The 19538-nt window shown below is 38.2% G+C and overlaps 1 protein-coding gene across 4 annotated transcripts in view; it reads left to right on the top strand.

Annotated features, from left to right (window-relative positions):
• Window positions 1-19538, top strand: part of LOC118834067 (stimulated by retinoic acid gene 6 protein-like) — an 88179-nt gene that overhangs the window by 8169 nt on the left and 60472 nt on the right. The window contains exon 2 of one of the 4 annotated variants that reach the window (XM_036741512.1): window positions 1027-1087. The exons of the other annotated variants lie outside the window; for them this stretch is intronic. The gene's annotated coding sequence lies outside the window, so the exon portion shown is untranslated. The remainder of the gene's footprint in view (window positions 1-1026; window positions 1088-19538) is intronic. 4 annotated transcript variants of the gene reach the window in all.

The following is a 19538-nucleotide window of genomic DNA, read 5'->3' as shown; positions in this document are numbered from 1 at the left end:
TCTTTACTTTGGGAAGGAATTTATTCTTTTTGCTTGGGCTAATTAAGGAAGTTTGTAGAGAAGGGGAAAAGTGAAAGAAAGGAAAGAAGTCACAAGGTTGTTACCTCATCACTTGATTTGCAATTTCAGCATATTAGAAATTGATTTTTGCCCTTTATTTACTTTTCCTGCTGTTAAAGAAGATGTCACCAGATTGTACCACAGTCACTTGATTAAAAATAAAGGCCCATGTGCTTCCTAAGTTTCAAGATGTGGCTTTTTACCCATTCTCCCCAGAAATAACAATGACTTATGGTTTAAATAAATATGTGGACTTTACTTATATTTATGATTTTTTATTAAAATACTAAGTGAAAACATTAACCTTAAACCTACAGTATGTTTAGAGGAGATAATGTTAAAATTAAATAAAGCCCTTAGGCACCTGTGTGTGTGATGTGTATGTGTGTGTGTGTGTTTTCTCAATGATATCTGAGAAATAAATTATAAATTAATTTTTAGTTCCTAACACTTCCTCCCCATCACCTTTTCATCCCTGAATTCAGCTTCAAAGAGGAAGCCTTTGAATATTAGAACTAGCAAGGGCTTTGAGGCCAAAGATTGCAAAACTTTTCCGAGGTTCCTCTGCTAATTAGTGGCCAATTTAGATTTAGAACCCAGGTCTCCTGACTCCCAGTCTGGTGTCCCTCTTGCTGTGCCAAGCAGCCTCCTTTGATATTCATCCATATAACGAATTTTTCTTTTTAAAAAGTCTTCTTAGAAGGTTGCTCTCAAACCTCTGGCCTTTGAGCTTTCTCTAAATAGAATCCACTCCATATTTTCTCCTAGCCACGTGTATCTCTTTCCCAGTTTCTCCTTTTAGCTACCATAAAGCTGAGAAGTCATAGGATTATAACATCATGGGTAGGGAGCTGAAGGAGAATTGCTAAATTTTTCCAATTACATTTTAATCAGCTTCAGGCTGCACTGGAGAGTGTTACTGACTGCATTTATGACACCTCCTAGTCTAACCTCCTCATTTTACAGACGAAGAAACTGAGGACCAGGTGTAACGTGTTCAAATTCATTCAGGTGGCAGGTATCAGAGGTAAGATTTAATATCAAGTATACAGTAACAGCACTACTGTTTTAAGAATAACTTTGAGAGACTAAGTTATTTTGACTATTATAAATATCCAAATTAACCACAAAGGATATAATGGAGGAAGATGCTATCTGGATCCAGGGAGAGACCTGATAAATAGAAGTATGTATGAAATGATTTTACATACTGTAATAACAAATGTTGCTACCAGCTACTGTGGCTGTATAAGACCAATAACACCAGCACACAGAAGGGCTGCCAACACAGGTTCTTTGATCTGCTTTTCTAAGGAAAGCAACTTTAAGGGGTTAACAATCTCACTTTATTAAACATACATATATCATTCACTTAGTGCAGGGTGGGGGTGGGGGAAGATCAACCACCTGAACCTCAGGGCAAATACAAATTTGCAAACAGATCAACAGGCAGACCTTGTCTGATCAAATCACATACATAGTTACAAAAAGAGAAGTACCAGCATCTGGGTTTTCAAAGCTGGGAAGGGGGCTGCTTCATTGGCTTGCCCAGAGTCTTGTCACCCACACTCTTTCAATGAGTGTGCACCCAGAAGTTAAATGCTAACCTTCCAGTACATATACACTGTTCAGGACCCTGAGGACTTGGGGCTCACCATCCAGGGTGTGGGAAAGTTCCTCAATCCCTAGGACCACATCATATACAAATCAATGATTCCCAATTGTCTTAGTGCTGAGAAACCCTTCAAAACAAAGAGGGGTCCACTTTACCTGCCCCATTCAAACAAAGGCAAGACTCATTAAAGGCACTTCATGGCCTTGGCATCCCAAAAGAGAACAGCAAAAAAGTCCTGCCCTGATTACCATTACACATACGTACATACATATGAATACCCATATATATTTGTGTCTAATGGTAGCCATCTCTTGGAAGGGATAGAGAGGGGAAGAAAAAAAAGAAATTTACATGATAAATTTATTATTTATTAAAATGGAATAACAAATTGTACATATTAGATTTGCAGTTTCATGTGCAATTATCTTTTTTATTATTCCGCTGTTATGGAAATATTTGCTTTATGTCATAAATTAAAAATAAATAAAAACAAAAAAGTCAAGTCCTATAACTCCAGTGCCAGCAATCATAGAGAGTAAGGTCTCCTGGAGAAGGTGGCATTTGAGGACAGAGATTCTAAGAGGTGGAGGTGGGGTAGGAGAACACTCCAGGCACAGCGGTGAGTCAGAGGAAGAACCCAGGGACAGGAGAAATGGAATGATATGAGCAAGGAAGATCAATGGGGCCAGTGTGGCTGGGTATATCATAGAGTTGTTCCAAATAAAGTCTAAGAAGATTGGAAAGGCAGGAAGGAGTCAAGTTGTGGAAAGCTTTAAGTGGTCATGGTGCTTGAAATTCTACCATGAGTCTGTTCTCTGACAGTTGTCCTTTTTAGGGTCTTTTGTGGCAAAGATACTGGAGAGTTTTGCCATTTCCTTCTCCAGCTTACTTTACAGATGAGGAAACTGAGGCAAACAGGATTAAGTGACTTGAAATTCTACCATCAGTCTGCTCTCTGACCAATGTCCTTTTTAGGGTCTTTTGTTAAAGTAGCAAAGATACTGGAGTGGTTTGCCATTTCCTCCTCCAGTTTACTTTACAGATGAGGAAACTGAGGCAAACAGGGTTAAGTGACTTGCCTAGGGTCACATAGCTAGTAAGTGTTTGACGTCATATTTGAATCCAGGTCTTCCTGACTTCAGGCCAGTGCTCTATCCACTGCATCACCTAGCTGCCCATAGGGATTTATAAGCTGTTTCAATAGAAAAACAGCCCTCCATCCCTTAGGGTTAACTCTAGAAACCAAATGAGAAATATAGTAGCCACTCTCTGGGGACCCAACTAGTCATAAAAAGTGGGTGTTGGGATAGTTAGCTGCTTTAGGGTGTGTGCTATATATCAAAGGTATCAGCTCATTCTGAGTTTTAGCACTCCTGAGAAGGAATCAAAGAAAATGGACCAAAATCCTGGGTCTGCTCATTATTGCTTGTGTGACTTGGAGCATAACATCAGGGGGTAGGTAGGGCCCGATAACCTCTAAATTCACTTCCAGATCTAAATCTAGGATCATATGAATGGCCTCATTTTGAGGATGAAGAAATTAGGGCCACTTAAGTAACAACAAACATTCATGAAGCACCTGATATCTGCTCTGTATGGCATGAGGTGCTGTGCGAGATAGTTGTGTAAGTCACATTATCTATCCTCAGTAAGTTCATAAGCCAGATGAGAAAACAAAATATATGAAATAATCTTAAACAATAGAGGAGAGTGCTTAATTCCAAGGAAGAGATCCATGAGGGCTTGAATAGTAAAGGAGACGATTCATGGAGGAGGTGAGATTTAAGAAAGTCCCTTGAAAAGTGAGTGGGGGGTAGCTAGGTGACTCAGTGAGTAGAGGACCAGCCCCAGAGTCAGGAGGACCTGAGTTCAAATGTGACCTCAGACACTTGACACACTTACCAGCTGTGTGACCTTGGGCAAGACGCTTAACCCCAATTGCCCTGTTTTCCCTCTCCAAAAACAAGTGAGTAGGATTTGGGTAGAACAAGGAGAAAAGGTAGCATACTCAAAATGAGGGGAAGAAAAAAGGTTCTTGGCCATCTTGTCCTTAGCAATTAGTTTTTCTTACAAATTGTATCAGAAAGTGTATATATATATATATATATATATATATATATATATATATATATATATATATATATCCACCATATCTTTCTAACAGAACAGACAATGTTTTGCATGGAAAAATTAATAGCAAACAAAAACTCCTTCAGATTTAACCCTGAATTAAAATTAAGTCTTTTTTTAATGTGAGTTCCTTGAGAGCTGAGAATACTACCATTTTTTTTTCATCTTTACATGTCATTTCAACATCCCCTTACGCAAAATAAAAGGCTTAATAAATATTTGTTGAATTGGATTAGGAAAGACAGGATACAGTAGGATGATCAAAAGGGTATGTGAAAAGAATTGGCAGCCCCCTGGGGAAGACTAGGTTAAGTGGAACTAGGGGGAGGGAGAGGGGGAAGAGACAAAGAGCAATATTGTTTTTTGTACCTGCTCTTTTGTTTGTTTTGCAGTGGAGGAATGATGAGGCTACCAAGACTCAAAAACATTTCATCTAAGTTTTGGTTAGCGATGTTTGTCGGGGAGAAACAAAGACAATGAGATATGATACAGTGAAATACCTTTCAGCATCTAAAGGGCCATCAATTGGAAGAGGAATAACTCTGCTTGGTGGAAGAGTAGGAACTTAAGAAGAAGATGTCTTCCATCCAACTCTACTATTCTAAGTCACTTTAAGATAGATTATACAGTTGCACGGGAGTTGAATTTCTCACAATTCCCAATATCCAAAATGAATGAATTCCCAGACACTGGGACTTCCAGCAGAGACTTAGTGGCCGTGTCTCAGGGTTGTTGTAAATGGATCCATGCTTCTGGTTGTGTTTGCTCAAATTACCTCTAATGTACCCTGCTACCTCTGAAAGTCTATGTGGATACAAAATAGTATCTTAAGATACTCTTACATTTGTGTTGAGCAGAAAATTATTTAAAAACAGGTTATCCATTAAGGTATGGGAAATTAGGGAAACTCTAGACCAAGAAGATGTTATATTTTTCTGATATGATGCAAGAAACAGTGCCAGGCCTAAGAGCAAACTTAGGAGGTTAAAGGGACATGAGCCTGACCTTTGTTTCTGTGGTTGGCTATTCATTAACTAGAGAGGCACCATATACTATTGAATGCTTTAATGATGTTGCAAGAAAAAGAGGTCTTTATTTAGGAAAAAACTATATTCCCTGCAATTTTGGTGTGACTCATGACCTCAGGACAACTACATTATGGCTTGGCATCCCCTGAAATAGTAACCAGAAATTAGCATTCTAGATAACTGCCTGATACATCAGCCTCTGTGCTCAGCTCACCTGCTACTCATTTCTAGATCCTAAAACTTTTCCCCAAGTTGCCTCAGCCTCTTTAGTGTGGCAGGTATCATACAGGATGGGAAAAGAGATCATATATATAGCCTGCTCAAGTTCCCTTGCCCTCAGGGCAATGGCAACCTGAAAAATGCCCTGAACATCTGACATAGATCAAACAATGTGTAACTAGGAAGGTTTACTAATACTCTGGTGGTTTGTAATTTCTCTGGTTAGTGCAGGAACACCAGGGTATTATGTAGCTGGAATAGTAACTGCACATATCACTGAGCCAGTAAGTATCCAAGTCATTCATTCTAAGGGAAATAATTTTTAGTTCAATTTTTAGAGGGCTTTAAATACCAGGATGAGAAACTTGTATTTTAAAGAGTCCCTCAAAAAAGAATAAAAAGATAGTCATGCAATGGTGTTGGTCCAGTGGAAGATAGATAACATAAATCAGTTGGCACAGTTGGCATCAAAATCATTTGCATTAGGGAGGAGTGAGAAAAAAGCCTGGGAGGGAGAGGGTAATTCATGGTTGAGGTTCAGCAAAAAAAATCAAAGGATTCCGGGGTAGAAGACAGTATATAATTGAATGGGTTGATTATAAGGGGGTCAAAGCTATGAAGGAAAGGAAGAGAATGTCCCTCTCTCCATTAGAGGTATACCCTTTTTTGGTGAAGAGTATTTTAGTATTTTGACTCCCCTACTGAATGAGCTCCCGCTGTCCCAATGTAGGAGGATAATAGACTGGAAGACCAGGAAGATATCGAAGAACTGAAGGCCGTGGTAAGAGTAAAGACTTGGTGGTTCTTGCCTATAATCTCCACAACTGAGGAGGCTGAGGCTGGTGGATCACAAAAGCTCTGGAGTTCTGAAGTATAGTAGAGCTAAAACTGATTAAGTGCCTGCACTAAACATGGCACCGATATGGTGAACCTCCAGGTTACCTAAGGAAGGGTGAACCAGCCCAAGTCAGAAACAGGGCAGGTCAAAGTTTCCAGGATGATTTCAATAAAATCAGGCTCATGAGTGGCTGATGCACTTCCAGTATGGGCAAGATAAAGAGACCAAATCTAAGAAAAAAAAGATTGGGTTCAGGAGGGAGAGATGAAAGGTGAGACTAACAAGCCATTGTGACTCTCACATACACACAGGTCAATAAAATAGTCTCCTACATCACCAACCCTCCTCAATAAGGTCTCCCTCAGCTCTGATTGCCAAGTTTCAGGACAGGTTTCCACTGTCGAGGGAAAGTCCTGCTTAACCACTAAGCACCAGAAATGTGATTTCTAGAGTCCCATGGGCTTATCCTGTTCTTTTCTGTCATTGCCTTGGGCCTAGGTAAAGATACTCTCAAACCAGGGGTGTACTGGCAAATGTTTAACAACCAGCTCCCTGAGAGAAAAGAGAGACAGAGACAGACAGAGACAGAGACAAGAGAGAGACAGAGAGAGGAGAGGAGAGGAGAGGAGAGGAGAGGAGAGGAGAGGAGAGGAGGGGAGAGGAGAGGAGAAGAGAGGAGAGGAGAGGAGAGGAGAGAGGGCAGGAGAGAGAAAGCATGTAGGCATAATACTTTTAAGTTTAATCTCCATTATTATCATTTGCTCTATCATTTTCTTAAGTCTAGACAATCAGCAAAATGATAAATCCAGCCTGTAGTATTTAGCAAGTTCCAAGGTATAAATGTTCACACTGAAAATTTAACAATTTACCATATGAGCTGGCTCCAGCACACCAGTCTCCAGCATAATCTAACATTGTCCTGGATTACCAACTAATATGTGTCTGAGGTGGGACTTGAACCCAGGTCTTCTCGCCTTTAAGGCTCTCTCTCTATTTACCATACCAGGCTGTTGACTATTTTTGCTTACAGAAACTCCCACTAACTAGGCACATACCCAAGGATGTCAGTAACAAGAAGAAAATTCCCATCTACACCTAAATTTTTACAGCTATGCTTTTTTTTGCAAAAAGCAAAGAATTAGAAACAAAACAGATGGTCATTGTCTTGGGAGTTATTCTTTCTACCCAGGCCTTGGGACATGGTGCATGGCCCTAATGATTTAAAGATTATATGTAGTGTTTAGTCATGAACACCCAGGATAGGAATAGGCTAAATGCCCTAAGGCCCCGGTTAGGGAGAATCTTACATAAACCAATATCAGTAAGAGAAGACAGCTCTTCTGACTTGATGAACTATTTATTCCCAAGCAGGCTGCTTTATTTATTGAATTGGGCACATGAGTATGGACCTTGACAGTTTTACCTTGTTGTGTCTTTTTTCTATATCTTTTGTAGAATTTTTAGAATACATATTTAGTAAAAAAGCTGTCATTTTTATTTGCCTGATTTCCTCAATCTCTGCTGATCCTGGTCTAAGATACGCATCAGTTAGGGGGAATGGTTAAATTATGGTACTTGAATATACTGGAATATTAGAAACAATAAATATGATGAATACAGAGAAGCATGGGAAGACTTACAAGAACTTATACAAAGTGAAGTGAGGAGAACTAAGAACCTCAGGATCCAAAGAGATAATATAATCTAACCCTGTTCCAACTAGGAATTCCTAATAGAAAGTCATGCTCAAGTGGTCAGCTGGTCATTGAAGATCTCAAGTGACAGGAAAACCCCTATTTATCAAGGAAGCCAATACCACTTAACAGTTAAAACCAATAACTAATAATTATTAATTATTTGGAAGGGTTTTTGTTTTGTTTTTATTGTTGTCAAACCACCATCATCCGTTTTGCATTTCACAATGTTTTCTATCTCTTGTTTGGTCACAAATTCTTCCCCTCTCCATAAATCTGATAGGTAAACTATTCCTTGCTCTCCCAGTTGTTATATCTAGATCATGTACATATTTTGACTTTATTTTGGTGTATGGTATAAGATGTTGGCTTATGCTTAGTTTCTGCTATACTGTTTTCCAGTTTTTCCAGCAGTTTTTGTCAAATAGTGAGTTCTTATCCCAGAAGCTCGAGTCTTTGGGTTTATCAAACAGTAGATTACTACAGTCATTGACTACTGTACCTAACCTATCCCACCGATCTACCACTCTATCTCTTAGCCAGTACCAAGTAGTTTTGATGATTGCTGCCTTATAATACAATATAAGATCTAGTATGGCTAAGCCACCTTAGCTTGCATTTCTTTTCATTAATTCCCTTGATATTCTGGACCTTTTGTTCTTCCAGATGAATTTTGTTATTATTTTTTCTACCAATACAAAATAATTTTTGTTAGTTTGATTGGTATGGCACTTAATAAGTAAATTGATTTCGGTAGAATTATCGTTTTTATTATATTACCTTGTCCTACCCATGAGCAACTGATGTTTTTCCAGTTATTTAGACCTGATTTTATTTGTGTGAAAAGTGTTTTGTAATTGTGTTCACATAGTTTCCAGGGTTTTTTTGGCAGGTATACTCCCAAATGTTTTATAATGTCTACAGTAACCTTAAATGGAATTTCTCTTTCTATCTCTTGCTGTTGGGCTTTGTTTTCATTTTCCTTTTGAATGAGGTTTACTCTTCATATTCTAGTCATGAATTCTGTACTATCAAGTCTCAGCGATAAGCTTCTTGAGGACAGGTGTTCCAGGCTGGGCCATTTACTTAACCATAGCAGGAGAACTATATCCAATGAAGATAGACATTGAGGACACCTCAAGTTGATTCAGCTGAATGAGGCTTTCTTGCCTGAGTTACCTTTCATGATTCATAAGCCAAACCTCAGAGAGAATACACCGCATTCCCCAGTTTTTTTTATTTTTGTTTCATACTCAGTTAATGAGAAAATGACATAGATATCCTGAGATCTTAGCCTCCTAAGCCAACCAAGTCTCAAGGAATATCTAAAAACCTTTAAAGGAAAAAAACCTAGCCTATCCTGCGTAGGGGAAAGCCAGTTTTTAATAAAAACTTTAATATTACTAAAAATTTAAAAATTTTAAATATTGCTTTTAAGGCATCAGTCAAACATTAATCAAACATGTTCCAGACATTGTGCTAAGCACTACAGATACAAAGAAAGGCAAAAGACAGTCCCTGCCCTCAAGGAGCTCATAATCTAATGGAAATTAGAAGAAAAGACACAGATAAAGAATAATCTTTGCATTAAATATTTCTAATTAAAGTCTGACATCCAACATCTGTAGGGAGTTTCAATATAAAATTAAGAGCCATTCCCCAATAAATGAATTGTCAAAAGATATGAACCAAAACAAAAATACAAACTATCAATAGCCACCTGAAAAGTGTGCAAGATCACTATGGTTCAAAAGGGAAATGCAAACTGTAATAAACATGAAGTATCACTTCACACCTATCTAGCTAGTAAAGATCAAAAAAGGTGGGAAAACACATTGCTGGAGGGGCTGCAGGAAAATAGGCACACTAATTCACTGTTGGTAGAATTGTAAATTGATTTAACTATTTTGGAAAAACAATTCAGAATTATGCAAGTAGAAAAAGCAACTGAGTGTCCTCTGACCAAAAGATTCCTCTACTATATACCAAGGATGACTATATACCAAGGATATTTTCACGGGAAGAAAAGGCTTTCATGTACAAAAAACACTTTGTAATACTAAAGCATAGAATTATTTGTGATAGCAGAAAGCTAGAAACAAAATTTGTGATCAACAATTTGGAAATGGTTTAATAAATTATAATAAGTTAATGTAATGAAAGAGTACTACATCATAAATAGTTATAAATATGAAGAATTCAAAACTTGATTTAAATGACACAGAGTGAAGAAAACAGCTCAGATAACATATACACAATGACTATAATACGTAAACATGGAGAGAACACAACTCTGGTCAAATACAATAGTCATTGTTAAAAACTAAAATGTCAAAGTTGAAGGATGCATCTCTCTTTTTTCTTAACAACTTATAAACTAACTTTTTGACAACACATCCTGGAGGGGTAGGGGTGGAGAAGTAGAGAGACTTTTAATTTTATCTTTTTGTCCACATTGGCTGGCATAGTGCCTTGCACATGGAGGGTACTTATTAAGTATTTATGGATTTATTTATGTTAATGTGCATTTAATTAAATGCATTTAATTCAATTAAGATCTTTACTTCATCTTCCTTCTTATTCATGCTTTGTGCATTGAGTTCTAATGTTATACTTGCATTCCTTCTTAGATGGTGCCTCACTTTGAATTAGTGGTTAAGTTATTACTCTCCCTGTTACTCAACTTAACAGTTATCTTCCTCTGACAATATTATCAGTTTATAGCCTTTTTATCAGATTCATAAGACTTCACAAGTATGTATGTATATATACGTGTCTATGAATATATATGTATATGTATATATTATTGGCCCTCCATTCCTAGCCAACAAAAACTCATCACGCATATATTTTCAACAGTGACCCATAAATCTAAATCTTCTCCAAAATCTTCCTTCCTCTTCTGAATTCCCTGTCTTCAATTGATAGCACCTTCCACACCATAAAGGTCTTCAGTTTCTTGTTCCAGACTTCATAAGCTCTAGGAATGATTTTTATGGTTCCTTCTGGTCACATCATTTATCCGCTCAAGATTCACCAGAGTATGGTAGTGGTCATCTGATCTAACAAGCCTTGGGAAGTTGACCAGAAAGGAAACATACCTCTCTTTTGTGCATTTCTATTTGACAGACCACAGCATTCCTAAATGAGTCACCAACCACCACTCCTCATCTTTATTATATTAAACATTATTGCAAAACTGCTATCTTGGTGACAACCCTGGATCCACACCATCATTCCTTAGAGCAAAAGAAACTAGTTCCTTGTGAGAGTGCTTTGGGAGTGCCACGTTTAACCTCCACATGGGAAAATCACTATACTGATTACAGAGTTCCAAAGATCCAGTGGTCTTTCCCTTCTGTTTCACGTTCTTCTATCTTCCAACCTTTTGTCAGATTCTTCTTCAGATTCTTTTTTTCCCTTTCTGACTTTTTAAAATCACTGCTTTGATTTTTTTCAAGGAACACTCCATCCTCCCCGATAACCTAGAAAATAGAAAGTTATTCCTCAAACCCTTTAACCTTCTCTAGTAGGGAAACTGATTTGCGTTGTGTGCCTCCATAGTTGTTACTTGTTAGCATATGTTAGCATAATCTCCACAGGTCACTGCAAAATTACCCTTACCCTGGAGTTTCAAGGCTCTGTCATTCCCGTGGCTAGCTCATATGGCTAACTGTTTATTGGTTACTCCCAAGAACTAAAGGTTGATTTTCCATGTAGCTATTCACCCAGGCCTTATTTATAGGGGACTTCATCTCATGATAGAATGCTACTTAGCAAATTCCTCCCAAGGTCCTAATGCAAACAGCTTGTCAGATTACTCCTTCTCAGTCTTTGCTGGTTCTTCTTCCAGATCACATCTATTAACTGTAGGTTTCCCTTGAAAATTTGTTCTGGGTGCCCTTCTCTTCTCCCTCTATACCATCTCAACTTGGTAATCTTAGTGATTTCCATGAATTCAATAACCATCTTGAAACAGATCACACCCCTATCCCCTACACAGACACACAGACACACACATACACACACACACAGACACACACACACACACACACACACACACACACCTTAAACTCCAGTGGCTCCCTATTACCTCTGGTCAAATATAAAATCCTGTTTGGCCTTTAAAGCCCTTCACAACCTGGCTCCCTCCTGCCTTTCCAATCTTCTTACATTTTACTCCCCTCCATATACTCCATGATTCAATGACAATAGCCTTCTACTGTTCCTCAAAAACAATACTCCTTTTCACTGACTTTCCCCTATGCCTGGAGTGCTTACCTCCCTCATCTATGCTTCCTGGTTTCCCTGGCTTCCTCAGATTAAGTCCCACCATCTGCAAGAGGCCTTTCCTAGCCCTCCCTACTACTACAGATCTGACATCTGGGATTATGTCTTATTTATACTGAATATATCTTGTATGTATACAACATTTTCTCCCGTGGTTTTATCTTTTTTCATATCCCCAGTGCTTAGTACAGTGCCTGGCACATAGTGTTCACTCAATAAATCCTTAGTGACTGACTTCTCAGTTTTTGTTTGTGAGAAGGTCTTGAGCAGATGATCAACCACTTCTCATCTCTCTTTTCTCTTAGGACCTTAGTACCTGGAGCAGGAAGTTAAAGGACTCTTTCAGAGACCCTGCCGTATAACAATCAGTCATAAAAGTTAAGACTTGTGGGAACATGACAACTATCTTCAAGTACATAAAAGGCACACATGTGGAAGAGAGATTAGATTAATTCTGTTTGCCTCTCAGGAACAGAAATAAGATCAATGGGGAGAAATTAAAGAAAGGCAGGTTTCAGCTCATTCATTTATTTAACAAGCATTTATTAGGCTCCTATTGAAGTATATGGCAGGCTCCGTTCTGGGCACTAAGGATAAAAAAAATCAGGTCCTTGATATAAAGGAGCTAACATTTTATTAGGGAAAAATAATATGAACACAGATAAATAAAAACAAAATACATACATAATAAATACAACATAATTTCCTCACTAGGAACTGAAATGATCAAGATAGGTCTCATGAAAGAGAAGCCACATTAACTAAGCCTTGAAGAAAACTAGATACACTACTACAAGGCAGAGGTAAAGAAGGATTATATTACAGTCATGAGGGACAACCTGTGTCAAAATATGAAGAAGAGAAATGAGTGTTGGGATTTAGAATGCCATGTGCAGGGAACAGCAAATAGACCACTTTGCATAGAATCTAGGACAAGTGAAGAAGAAGAATGTGTAATAAGCCTAGAAAGATAGGTTGGAGTAAGGTCTCAAAGGGTTTTAAGTGTCAGAGTGGTTTGCCCATGTGTGACGCTACAGGTCATGAGAATTGAATAAGCTGATAAACTATGAGGGGAGGGTGTCTGAAGGGACATCAGTGCTTCAACATTCCCATTTCTGAGATTCCAAAGTATGAAGTGGGATGGAGTCAAAAGGATGGAGAAGGCTGTGAACTGGATGCTGAACTCATTGAGAAAGGAGGAAGGATGTCCTAGAGATGGTATATCTGGATGAAATGAACTTTGAGGGATGAGAAATTGCTGAGTGGTGGCAGCAGAAGGAAGCTCTGGAAGGGGTAATGAGAAACAAGGAATATTCTAGGGTAATGTTGGGGTGAGATATGGGAGAAGGTACATTCAGTACTAGAGGCGGTAGTTGGAAATTTGAGGAGGAGCTAGGTCTCATGAGTGCCAGAAAGTAGGAGAAGTCCAAAAGAAAAGATGTCTAAGATATAGGGAAGTTTATTAACAGCAGAATAGGAGTTCCAGAGGGCACAATGAAAGTGGGTCAGATAGAGGGGTGGGGCTGAGTAGGATGGATGGAGATGAGAAAACAAGACGTGGTAGCAGAGAAGGGAGGTTGGTTTTAGCTTAAGCTGCCAGGGGTTCTAGAATGCCAAGATTAGGAAGAGAGGAGGTGAGCATTTCATAGCCTTAGGTTGAGAATACAGCCATTTGATACATCACCTCCAAACTCCCTACGAATGTCATGTCAAGTTCTCTTTAAACTTGGGGGGTGGGATGGGGAGAGAAGAGAGATTTGGCCTGGACTCAGCAACTCTCATCAGAGATGAAACTCTGGTGGCAGGTCTAGAACTTAAATCTCATATCCTGGGTTGGGTCCTGAAGGTGAATGAGGCTGAGGCTCTGTTCCTGGGTTAGATTCAGTTCAGCAACTAAAGCTTGACATGAGGCAAAAATTCCTAAAAACAAGTTCCCAAGTGGAATAGGTTACTTTGGAGAGTTATACATTCCCTTTCACTGAAGGTCTTCAAACAGAATCTGGCTGACAACTCATCAGTAATGTTAGGAGGGAAAATTTAGAATAAATGGAAACAAATGGACTCTCAAATCCTCCCAAGCGAGATTCTGAGATAATAATTACGTTATTTCTATTAAAGGACTGTGGTAAGGATAGCACTTTGTAAATATAAATCATTATATAAGTATATTCTCACTATTCGTATTGGAAATTTTTTGAGATGAAATATGGTATAGTGGATAAAGAATTCTCCAAAACTGTACTGCACTATGCAAGCATGAGATAGGACAAAGACGAGGAGGCTGTAAAATCTTAGAATCAGGAATATCCAGGATCAAATATTGCCCCTGACACAGAATGGCTATGCCACCCTAGGCAAGTCACTTAACCTTTCAATGTCCCCAGGCAACTCTATAAGAACATGTTACAGCTAAATTGCCAGTGCTCACTGATGCAGTTTCCATTGTGAGAGTTCCCCATCCTGATGAAACCGCAGATTTCCCTCTCCACTCCACCCCCAATAACAAGATTTTTATGGCTGCTGCCATTTAGACATTTTAATTCCTCGAATTTTTCATCCCAATTCTGCAAAGGGAATAAATAGCTTTGTCATAAAAGCATTATTGCTAGCCTTTAAGTAACTTTTGTCAGTCCTGTCCCTTTTATTCCATACATTGGGCCAGATTCACATCTGCCTCCGTAGCTACAGGCCAGCATTCTGGGAAGTGTGAGCTTTGCCTGGAAAACCTTCATCCATTTCACAGAGGGAAAGCAGATTTGAATGGGAATTTTAAAAAACCAAACAGCTCTGGGGCATTGCTAGAGGCACACACACCAACACACCTCTTCCCTGTTCCCTAACCACAGGTTTTCCTCCCTTTCTTTCTTTCCTCCCTTCTCATAAATTGGCAGATGCCTTACCAGTGAATGTGTTGGACCTGAAATGAAACTCAGAACAGCAAAAACCTTTACCTCCAAGCTTTTTCCTTTACTCTCCTAGCCATATTTAAGGGTAATAAAACAAAAAGCTAGAGTTTACAGGAGATCAAATGATCTCTTTGTTCCCTTGTAATTCTAAAATCCTACAGTTCTGTTTAGAAAATGAAGGATTCTGTTTCCATTTTAAATGACTATGCTCTACTGTCGTCTGGACTGTTGCAATGGCCCTCTAGTTGAAGTCTGACACAAGTCTCCCTCTATCCCAATCTGTCTTTCATATAGTTGCCAAAATTTTCCTAAAGTTTAGGTTTGACTACATCACTCAATAAATTCCAGTGGCTCTCTGTTACCTCCAAGATCAATTATAAAGTCCTCTGGAATTCCAAACTCCTTACAACTTGTCCCTTTCCAACATGAACTGGTGCTGAGTGAAGTGAGCAGAATCAGGAGAACATTGTACACAGTAACAGCAACATTGTGTGATGACCAGTTTTGATAGATTTAACTCTTCCCAGCCATGCAATGATCTAAGACAATTCCAAAAGACTCATGATGGAAAATGCCATCCACATCCAGAGAAAGAACTATGGAGTCTGAACGCAGATCGAAGCATACTATTTTCTCTTTCTCTCTCTTTTTTGTTTCTTCTTTCTTGTGGTTTTTATCTTTGGTTTCTAATTCTTCTTTACAATATGACTAATGTGGAAATATGTTTAATGTGATTGTACATGTATAGCCTATATCAGATTGCATGCCATCTTGAGGAAGGGAGAGTGGAAGGTGGGGGAGAAAATTTAGAACTTAAAATTTTACAGAAGTGAATGTTGAAAACTAAAAACGAATAAATAAAAACAATTTTAAAAAAACTTGTCCCTTTCCTACCTTTCCAATCTTCTTACACTTTATTCCCTGTCTACACACTATAATACCACTACACTGACCTACTTTTTGTTCCTGAAAAACACTTCATTTCCTACCTTCATGCCTTTTATTGGCTATCTTTTACCTCTGTTCCCATAGATTTAATTATCATCTCTATACAGATTATTCTCAGATCTACTTATCTAGCCCTAACCTCTCTGCTCACCTCCAGTCTCACATCTCCAGCTGCCTATTGGACAGCTTGAACTGGATGCCCTGTAGTCATCTTAAATTCAATACATTCAAAACAGAACTCATTATCTTTCCCCCAAAAAAACCCTTCCCATTCCCCAAACTCTTTATCGCTATCAAGAGCAACACCATCTTCCCAGTCACCCAAGCTCACACCCACAGAGTCATCTTCAACTCCTATATCAAAACTTTTACCAAGTCTAATTGACTCTACCTTTGCAACATTTCGAGTATACACTCCCTTTTCCCCTCTGACATTGCCCTTATCCTGATGAAGGCTCTCATCACCTTAAGCTTGAACTTCGCCAATGGGCTTCTGATTGATCTTCCTGCTCCAAGTCTCTCTTGACTCCCATCCATTGACATCCCATCCACTTAGTTGTCATAGTGATCTTCCTAAAGAGCTGGCCATGTTATTCCTCTTACTCAAAAACCTCCAGTGGTTCCCTACTACCTCTAAGAACAAGTATTCAATCTTCAGTTTGACTTTTAAAGCCCTTAATAAGCCCGCCCCTTCCTATCTTTCCAGTATTCTTATACTTTATTCCCTTCCACATACTCTGCAATCCAGTGACACTGCCTTCTTGTTAGTCCTAACATAGGACACTCCATCTCCTAAATCCATACATTTTCAATGACTGTCCCCCCATACTTGGAACGTCCTCCTTCCTCATCTCTATCTCCTGTCTTCCCTGAAGTATCAGCTAAAAACTCACCTTTTCCAAGAACCATTTCCCGTAAATGTTAGTGTCTTCCCCCTGAGATTACCTCCAATTTAGTTTATACAGATCTTAGATGTATGTGGTTGTTTGCATGTTATCTCCCCATTAGAATGTAACCTTCTCAAGGGTGAGTATTGTTTTTATAGCCCCAGCAGTTAGCACAGTGCATGACACATAGTTAGCACTTAATAAACCCTTTTGATTTGACTTGGCTGTCAACCATGCCTAAAATCCTCTCGTTTTCTGACCTCTGCCTCTTAAAATCCCTGGATTCCTTTAAGACAACTTAAATATCACGTTCTGTGAGAGCCCTTTCTTGGTCCCTTCTGGCTGCTAAAACCCTCCTCTTTAAGTTTGCCTTTCTTTTACTCTATATGTGTATCTTCTGTGTACATTTTTTTACCTTTAGGTTTTCTTTTTGTTCCCCAGAACTTGGCACAAGGCTTGACACTTAATAAATGCAAATTGATTGACTGACTAGTGTGAAACCCACTATATTCCCCTTTTATTTTCTTCATTCCTTTTCTTACAGAGCTGTCTCTATCCCAAACTGGAATATTTTCCCCATGTAAACGTATCTGATCTTGCTTTTAATTTAACCTTGCTCATTTCTATTTGTCCATCCTCCTAACTAATGTTCTTTGCTTTTGTCTAATGGCGTAGAAGCCACAAGGATTAATAACCAGTTCCACTCCGGTGTGTACTAAGGCATGTGGTCCTGAATGAAGCCTAACCTCTCCTTAAGTGATTGAAATACCCAGTCTCACATTCATTAGTTCATCACCCCCAAAGCGAGAGGAGAGAGAGAGAGAGAGAGAGAGAGAGAGAGAGAGAGAGAGAGAGAGGGAGAGGGAGAGGGAGAGGGAGAGAGAGCAAATGAAAGATTTAAATCAAGTATGGATCAGGTTGTTTATTCTTACTGAGAAAGCAATGCTAACCTAAAAAAAAATACTGCATATTAACAGGATTCAGTAACAACTTATCACTAGAGATAGAGTTTGCTGGGAGAACAATAAGTGATCATCATCAGAAAACAAAACAATGTTTGCAACACTCCTACCACATCTTGTAAACTAGGAAAAAGAAAGAAAGGAGAAAAATCAGTTCAGCAAAACTAACCAAGCACATCAACAATCAATGAAATGTTCCACACCCATTATTACCAACCTCTGCATAAAAGAAAAGGAAGTGTATTTTCTCATATCTTCTCATCAAGTGCTTGGTCACGATAATTATAGACCATTCAGTTTTGTTTTTTTCTTTTTTCCCCATTTATATTGTTTTAGCTATTTTGAATTTGTTTTCCTGATTCTGCTTACTTGCCTTCATTTCAGTTCGTGCTTCTCTGTATTCTTTGTATTCATTTTTCCTTAGAGTGTTGTAATATTCCATTAAATTGTTTAGTCATTCACCAACTGATGGGTATCTCCTTAGTTTCTACTCCTTTTCTACCAAAGGAAGTGTTGAATAAATAATTTGGTGTATATGGTGCTTTTCTTTCTTTCTTTGACCTCTTTGGGATAAATGCCTCACAATGAGATCTCCGGTTAAAAGGCTTTGAACTCTTTAGACACTTGTAAACAAAATTCCAAATTAGTTTTCCAGAATCATTGGATCAATTCACAGTTCCACTAATATTGTAATTGTCTGCCTATCTTCCCACAGGATCTCTAATATTAAATATTTCCAACTTTTGTCATTTTTGCCAATCTACTAGATGTGAACCTTCAGAGTTATTTTTATTTGCATGTATTCTATTATTAGTGATTTGGACCAGTCTTTAATATGGTTGTTGATAGGTTTAATTCTTCTTCTAAAAACATTTGTTGATATCCTTTGATAAGCCACCCAGTGGGAATGATTCTTTGCGCTTCCAAGCAGTCTCAATAAAAGTTGAGAGCTGTGTAGAAGATTTGAAATGAAAGGACAGAAGTTAAAACTAAAAAGGTAAAAACACTGGAAGGATTTTTGCTTTCTCATGAAGACTCTCCTATCCATGGTAAAATATCAGAAGTCCATGGTCTAGAAGGAACAGAAAAAAAGAAATGCTCTATCATCTGACTGCAAGATGTATCCTTTCAAAATCAGAAGGTGGATTAGAAGTCAAGGTCTTATTTATTGACACAGAATACCACTTTGATATGCTTTGGCTATTTACAATTTTTGGACAGACTGTCCCAAAGCACAGAAGACATAATCAAACACTGATGTAAGAGATTTTTTTGTGTGAATTGCAACAGCAATAACTCATTACTTATCACTCTTTACTCCCTGTAAACTATGTTTTGTAGTCACCTGTCCCTCTGCCTTTTCATTTTAGATAGTTTATTAGCCTTCTCTTGAATAGACCAAGTCAATGGAGGAGAAAGCCTTAACTTACAAGTGGATATTCTGAAGAAATGGTCTAAATTCATGGAGAAGCTTGTAAAAAATATCACTTGGTTCTCTTTGCAACAACACAAAGTGTAATGCAAAAAAAAGTTCAGATTCAACAGAGAGATCATCTTCTTTAAGACTTTCCTGTGAAAAAGTACGTTTAAACTATAGATCTAATCTTTGTAAGTCATGGCAACAAATGGTAAACCATAGAATATTTTTTTTACAGACATGATAATTCTGAAAGTGGCAACCAAATGTTTTCAATAATATCATGTTATCTAAAAAGCAATAATTTAATAAAGAGATTATTTATTATTAGAGAAAGTGGGGTTCATTTTTGTTAATTTATATCAGAAATAGGCTACATGCAGGTGTTGAGTTTTTAAGGTGGCTTTAAAATTTTTTCTCTCTTAATAATAGTGCTTTCATGACATATCAGCATGACATATTAGTACTTCTACATAAATTATTCAGTGTTTCTTAAACAAGGATGAATTTCAGGTATAAGGAAATATACTTTCTGTTCTTAGTT

Source organism: Trichosurus vulpecula, chromosome 1 (genome assembly GCF_011100635.1).
Source record: "Trichosurus vulpecula isolate mTriVul1 chromosome 1, mTriVul1.pri, whole genome shotgun sequence".
Classification (NCBI taxonomy): Eukaryota; Metazoa; Chordata; class Mammalia; order Diprotodontia; family Phalangeridae; genus Trichosurus; species Trichosurus vulpecula.
Note: the sequence above shows the minus strand (reverse complement) of the source record. Positions and strands in the feature narration are given on the sequence as shown.